The sequence below is a fragment of the Somniosus microcephalus genome, unplaced genomic scaffold (genome assembly GCF_052327205.1).
Source record: "Somniosus microcephalus isolate GS21.2 unplaced genomic scaffold, FLI_Smic_1.0 scaffold119, whole genome shotgun sequence".
NCBI lineage: Eukaryota > Metazoa > Chordata > Chondrichthyes > Squaliformes > Somniosidae > Somniosus > Somniosus microcephalus.
This window is the reverse complement of record NW_028225306.1, coordinates 644,167-651,332: the sequence shown is the minus strand read 5'-3', so window position 1 is coordinate 651,332 and position 7,166 is coordinate 644,167. Positions and strand designations below refer to the sequence as shown.

Genomic DNA, 7,166 nt, shown 5'->3' with positions numbered 1-7,166 from the left:
TCGCTACCACAGGGAGTAGTTGAGGTGAACAGCACAGATGCATTTATGGGGAAGCCACATGAGGGAGAAAGGAATGGGAGATGATGTTGATTGGGTTAATTGAAGTAGGGTGGGTGTGGGGCATAAACACCGGCATGGACCAGTTGGGCCGAATGGCCTGTTTCTGTGCTGTACATTCTATGTAACACCATGAACAGTCAATCGAAGGGAATCATCAGCACAACAGTCTTAAAGATTAAACAGCAGTCCAAGAATTTATAAAACATTCATCCATTCCACGTTCATGTCGCCCCAGCTACAGAACAGTGTGAACTCGTTGGTGTCTCTTCAGGTCCTTCGGCGATTTAAAGCTCTTACCACAGTCAGAACACTTACATGGTTTCTCATCAGTGTGAACTCGCTGGTGTCTCACCAGGTGGGATGACAGAGTGAATCCCTTCCCACACACGGAGCAGGTGAACAGCTTCTCCCCAGTGTGAGTACGCTGGTGTGTTGTCAAATTTCTGGAGCTTTTAAACCTCTTCCCACAGTCAGAACATTTAAACGGCCTCTCTCCAGTGTGAACTCGCTGGTGTTCGAGCAGAGTTGAGGACTGAGTGAATCCCATCCCACACACAGAGCAGGTGAACGGCCTCTCCCCAGTGTGAACTCGCTGGTGTATCTGGAGCTTGGATGACTCTGCAAATCCATTCCCACACACGGAGCAGGAGAACGGTTTTTCCCCAGTGTGAACTCGCTGGTGTCTATGGAGGCTGGATGACTGAGTGAATCCCTTCCCACATTCAATACACGTGAACGGCCTCTCCCCAGTGTGAACTCGCTGGTGTATCTGGAGCTTGGATAACTCTGCGAATCTCTTCTCACACACGGAGCAGGTGAACGGCCTCTCCCCAGTATGAACTCGCTGGTGTGTCAACAGGTGGGAGAACTGAGTGAATCCCTTCCCACACTCGGAGCAGGTGAACGGCCTCTCCCCGGTGTGACTGCATCGATGAGATTCCAGCTGGGATGGGCAATCGAATCCCTTCCAACAGTCCCCACATTTCCACCGTTTCTCCGTGGTACGGGTGTCCTTGAGTCTCTCCAGGTTGGACGATCAGTTGAAGCCTCGTCCACACACAGAACACGTGTACGGTTTCTCCCCGCTGTGAATGGTGCGATGTTTTTTCAGGCTGTGTAACTGGTTAAACCTCTTTCCACAGTCAGTGCACTGGAACACTCTCACTCGGGTGTGTGTTTTCCAGTCACACGGATGTTTGAAATCTTTTCCCGCAGACAGAACAGACAAACATTTGTCCTTCCATATTCAAAGGTCAATGATATTCAGGTCCTGATGAATGGAGTGACTCTGTCAGATCTTGATGTGATGTTTGGTTTGAGTTTCCCATCTGCAAATCCTCCCCTTCTCACACCCTGTAAAAGGAGTTTACAAAAGTCATCACTGTAAATACAGGATAGAAATTCAGAACAGGCAATTCTAGTTTCTGTGGAACATTCTTTCCTCTCTTGTTTCCCCAAAGCTGTAAATCCCCGTCCCACACACTCTCCCTCCTCCCTGTGCTGAAATCCAAACCCGTCGCACCATCTCCAACTTTTCTTTCCTCCACTCCCAGTCTTCTCTCTCCCTCTACTCTGGTTGGGATCAGTTCTACACCCACTGTGTGCAGAGTGAGAATAAAATCAATGAGTCAATGATTGTCTCTCCTGGTCACGGGGACCCAGAAGCCCTGCCCACACCCTGTTCCTGTACAAAGATGGCCACGCATGCACCGTGCTGCAGGTGGAACTGGTCTGTCTTTCCTCCACCAAGATGGCGGCACATAACCCGGGCCTGTCACTGAGAAATAGCCTCACAGCTGCCGTCCGGTGGAACATAGACCGGGCTGCTGGATCTCATTCGGGCCTGAGGCCGTTTTCCAACTTTATAAACCCTGCGGCATGGCCTACCCGCAGTTTATTAATCTCCCGACCCCGCTCCCACCGACCAGCAGCTCCGCCCGGTGACCGCGCGGGGCTTTCTTTGTAAAGTCGGTGAGGGACACGTGACCTGGGCCCAGGGCCTGATTGATGGGAGCTTCCGACCAATAGGGAGCGAGCGGGGCGGGGCTGGAGCAGCGAGCCGGCGGCGGGTCCTCCAACCAATCGGGGAGACTGAGGGGCGGGACTTGCGCCGGCTGATTGTCTGATCCGCAGGGCAGCGAGTTTCTCCAGTCCCTTGTTCAGGGCCCGGGGCCAGGGGAGGCTGTGGGCCTTTATTCCCCTCATTGGACACAAGGCTCTTTGGCTCACAACACACGGGCTCAGATTGCAATACAGAGTTTTTAAATTCATGAATCAAAGGGACAGGGTCTCTCATTCTGTTGTGCTGTATCCGAATAACGAAGTCCAATGCAGTGAAACGAAATAATCAAACTTTAATAAACAAATTACTTTAACTAATAAACTACAAGAGCAGATGTCAGCAGGTCTGTGCAGGTCTACAGCCTCTCCAAGACTGCCACTAAATACTGGAAACCGACGTCATGATGTCATCACGCTTTCCGCGCCAACTGGGGGTCACGTGATCGGCGTCATCACGTCATCACGCAGAAATACAAGAAACTACATACAGCTTAAAGGTGCAGTCCACAACTGCACTACAGAGTGGTTAAAGGAATGATTACTGATTGTTCAGCGTCTCTTGGTGGCTCCGCCACAGGCGCCCCCCCCAGAATTCTCTTTAACAGACAGCGTCAAACGTGCAGGAGGTTTAATGATTCTGCCCGAACGACTACGAACTTCAGACAATGGACCGTTGGAAGATGAGCCAATACTTGGCTATGTCTGAAGCGGTACATCTGGGGTGGAGGAAACAGTAGCAGAAGGTGTAGACGAGGATGAAGCTGAAGCAGGCAATTTAATAGTAGACTGCTGCTTAATTGGTCTAGTAGCCAACGGTGGTCGTCCACAGCGAGGTGGCTGAGCAACAACCACTGGTTCACTCCGATCCAGATGGGCTGGTTTAAGTCGGTCGATGGAGATGGTATCAGACTTACCTCCCACTTCGACCGTAAAATATTTCTCTCCCACTGCAATGACACGAAACGGTCCAGCATAAGGTGGTCTGAGTGTATCTCTATGAGCATCCTGCCGAATAAAAACATAATCGGAACTCATAAGTTCTGCCAGAACATGAGGCCTCTGTAGGTTGTGATGCGAGGTTGGAATAGGCAGGAAATTCTTTGCCACCTCCTGATGCTGAAGAAGCTGCTGAGCAGGCGACCACGATTCTGTATGTGGAGGGAGAAAATCCCCTGGTACTCGAAGTGCTTGACCGTAGACTAACTCAGCCGATGAAGCCTGGAGGTCATCTTTAGGGGCTGTACGGAGGCCTAGCATCACCCAAGGGAGTCTATCCACCCAGTTGGAACCACGCAAGCTGGCACGGAGGGACGCCTTTAGAGACCGATGAAACCTTTCACATAAGCCATTTGCTTGCGGATGGTAAGCGGTGGTACGATGCAGCTTGGTACCCAAGCCCTGTGCAACTGCATTCCACAACTCTGACGTAAATTGTGGACCTCGGTCAGAGGAGATATCAGATGGTACTCCAAACCAGGCCACCCACGATGAAATGAACGCCCTGGATACGTCCGCTGTAGTAGTAGCAACCAAGGGAATCGCCTCTGGCCACCTGGTAGTACGGTCCACTATTGTCAGGAGATGCATAAAACCCCGCGAAATGGGGAGGGGGCCCACTAAGTCCACATGTACATGGTCGAACCGGCGTTCAGGCACTGGAAAGATGGCCATTGGAGCCTTCACATGACAGTGGACCTTTGATTTTTGACAGTCGTTTTGGTCATTGCAAAAGTGAGCGGTTTATGGTCCACAAATACAGTAAACGGACGCCCTTCTAGGAGAAAACGAAAATGCCGGATGGCCAAAAACAAGGTCAGCAACTCCCTAGCAAAAGTGCTATATTTTCGCTCATTTTTACGCAGTTGGCGGCTAAAAAAGGCCAATGGCTGCCAAGTCCCATCAACCCATTGTTCCTGAACCGCCCCGATGGCGTAATCGGAGGCATCGGTAGTAAGGGCGATGGTCGCGCCCGGGAGTGGGTGTGCAAGCATAGTTGCATCTGCCAATGCCGCCTTGGTGTTCAGGAATGCCTGGTCCATCTGTGGTGTCCAAATGATAACATCTTTACCCGACTTCCCTTTAAGTGCTTCGTACAGTGGCTGCATTAATTGGGCTGCCTTGGGGACAAAACGATGATAAAAATTTACCATCCTGTGGTGATTATTCCTTGATTAGTAAAAGTATTGTGATTCGTTGTTTGTTAACTGCCTTGGGATATGTGTTGTAATCTCATTGGTAGTTGATGATCACATGATGTGTTGTGGCTACCTTAAATTCAGTCCTTTTCTAGCTTTAGTTGGGACTGGATGTACAAAGATATGCTGCTGATTTTAAAGTTAATAAAGCCTAGCTTTGGAAGGCAAATCTATTCTTTATTTCAATTTATTAACTTTATGTTAGAATGGAGCGATATCTTCAACCAGAACGATTCAAGGCTGACCCCAATTCTGCTGGAGTGGATGATAAATGGAAACATTGGTATTGTACATTTAAAAACTTTTTGGGCGTGTTGGATCAAGAGGCTCTAAATAAGCTGAATATGCTGATCAACTACATTGACCCAGATGTATATAAATATATTTTGCACTGTAAAACTTATGAAGAGGCTATTTCTACATTGGAAAAGATTTTTGTTAAACCAAAGAATGAGGTATTTGCACGGCATCTTCTATCTGCCCGTAGGCAGCAGGTGGGAGAATCTTTGGATACTTATTTACAAGCACTTCGGTGCCTTAGTGTTGACTGTAATTATAGGGCTGTGACGGCTGAAGAATATAAGGACGAATCGGTACGGGATGCTTTTATTAATGGATCACTGTCTAGATCAATTCGTCAGCGGTTGTTAGAAAATAAGACTCTGGATCTTAAAAGTGCTTTTGAGCAAGCTTCTACATTGGATGTGGCTCAGAGAAGTTCGGATTCTTAGGCTCTTTTTAATCGGCCTGCGACTAAGGTTCCGGGATGTCAACGCCAACATAACTGCCTTCCAGTTTCGGATGAAAAGGAATTATGTGGACTTAATGGGAGTGGTTTACTAGATTTTGAAACAGTTTCTACTTCGGCGGCCGTTGCCTCTAGGATTCAGAAGTGTTATTTTTGTGGGAATACCTGGCACCCTCGTCTGAAGTGTCCTGCTCGGGAGGCTGTGTGTAGTAAATGCGGCAAGAGAGGTCATTATGCACGTGTGTGCAAATCATCAGGTTCAATTACCTTCCCTTCTCCTGGTGTGGGAGGGTCTTCCTCCACTACCTCTTCTGTGACTATTCAGCCTTTAGATAGGGCGTTTATTGCATCAATTTCTGCTGCATTTGCTCATGGCCTAAACAAAGCTATAGTTACGGCTCAAGTTAATGGGTTGGAAGTGAAGGCCCTTATAGATACGGGCAGTACTGAGAGTTTTATAAGTCTTCAGTTTGCGAAGGAGAAGCATTTGAAAATTTCGCCTGTTACATATCAGGTGTGTATGGCTCAGACGACCCTTACTTCACAAATAACTGGTTGTTGCTTTGTGAAAATGGTTCTTCTGGGTAATACGTATACTGATATACGCCTATCTGTTTTGCCTAATCTCTGTGCGGATATTTTGATTGGACATGATGTGCTTCAGTTACACGAGTCTCTTAGTCTTTCATTTGGAGGGACTAAGCCACCTTTGTCTATTTGTGGATTAACCTCTTTATCTATTCCTCCATTATCACTTTTTTCCAATTTGATGTCGGATTGTAAGCCAATTGCTACCAAGTCAAGAAGATATAGTAGTCAGGATAGAGAATTTATTAATTCTGAAGTTCAACATCTCTTATTGGAAGGAATCATTGAACCTAGTTGTTCGCCTTGGCGAGCACAGGTAGTTGTCACGACTAATGAGAGACACAAGAAATGAATGGTGATAGACTATTCCCAAACTATTAATAGGTATACTCAATTAGACGCGTACCCTTTGCCTAAGATTGATGAGCTTATCAATAAAGTATCTCAGTATAAAGTTTTTAGCACTATTGATTTAAAGAGTGCTTATCATCAGATTCCTATTGTTAAGAAGGATCAACCATATACGGCCTTTGAGGCTGGTGGAAAGCTGTATCAGTTTTGCCGAATACCATTTGGTGTTACTAATGGTGTTGCTTGTTTTCAACGGGCAATGGATGCTTTTATAAGTGATAACTCCCTCTCTGACACCTTTTCATACTTAGATGACATCACAGTGTGTGGCAAATCAAGGGTGGAGCATGATTCTAATTTTAAAAGATTCCTTCAAGCTGCGGAAAAAGTTGGTTTAACTTTTAACAAAGAGAAATGTGACTTTTCGACTACTGAGGTAAATCTATTGGGGTATATTATTTCGGGAAATAAGATTAAACCAGATCCAGAACGTCTGCGACCATTGATCGATTTACCTTGTCCTACTAATTCTAAGGCTTTGCAACGAGTTGTTGGACTGTTTTCTTATTATTCTAATTGGATTGCAAATTTTTCACGGAAGATCCGGCCTCTTATTCGGGTTACGACATATCCTCTATCATGGGAGGCCAGGACATGTTTTGAGAATTTTAAAAAGGATATTTTAGGAGCAGTTGTGCATTCCATTGATGAGCAGGTTCCCTTTGTGATTGAGACGGATGCTTCGGATTTTGCAATTGGGGCTACTTTGAACCAAAATGGAAGACCTGTGGCCTTTTTCTCACGTACTTTGAATAATAGTGAAAAAAGACATTCCTCAATAGAAAAAGAGGCATACGCAATAGTAGAAGCATTGCGTAAATGGAGACATTATTTATCGGGGCGACATTTCACGTTGGTAACTGATCAAAAATCTGTGTCCTTTATGTTTGATGTTAAACATTTTGGAAAGATTAAAAATGATAAAATAATGAGATGGAGGATTGAGTTGGCATGTTACCATTTTGACATAGTTTATCGTCCGGGGAAGGATAATGTTGCTGCTGATGCACTGTCGAGGGCTTATCGTTCGGTGATTCATGGAGATACACTTATTAATCTTCACAATGCCTTATGTCATCCTGGGGTTACGAGGATGATACACT

The 7,166-nt window shown here is 46.3% G+C and overlaps 1 pseudogene; it reads right to left on the bottom strand.

Moving 5' to 3' along the window:
- Positions 1 to 295: 295 nt before the first annotated feature.
- Positions 296 to 1,897, bottom strand: LOC147082743 (uncharacterized; annotated as a pseudogene).
- Positions 1,898 to 7,166: the final 5,269 nt, after the last annotated feature.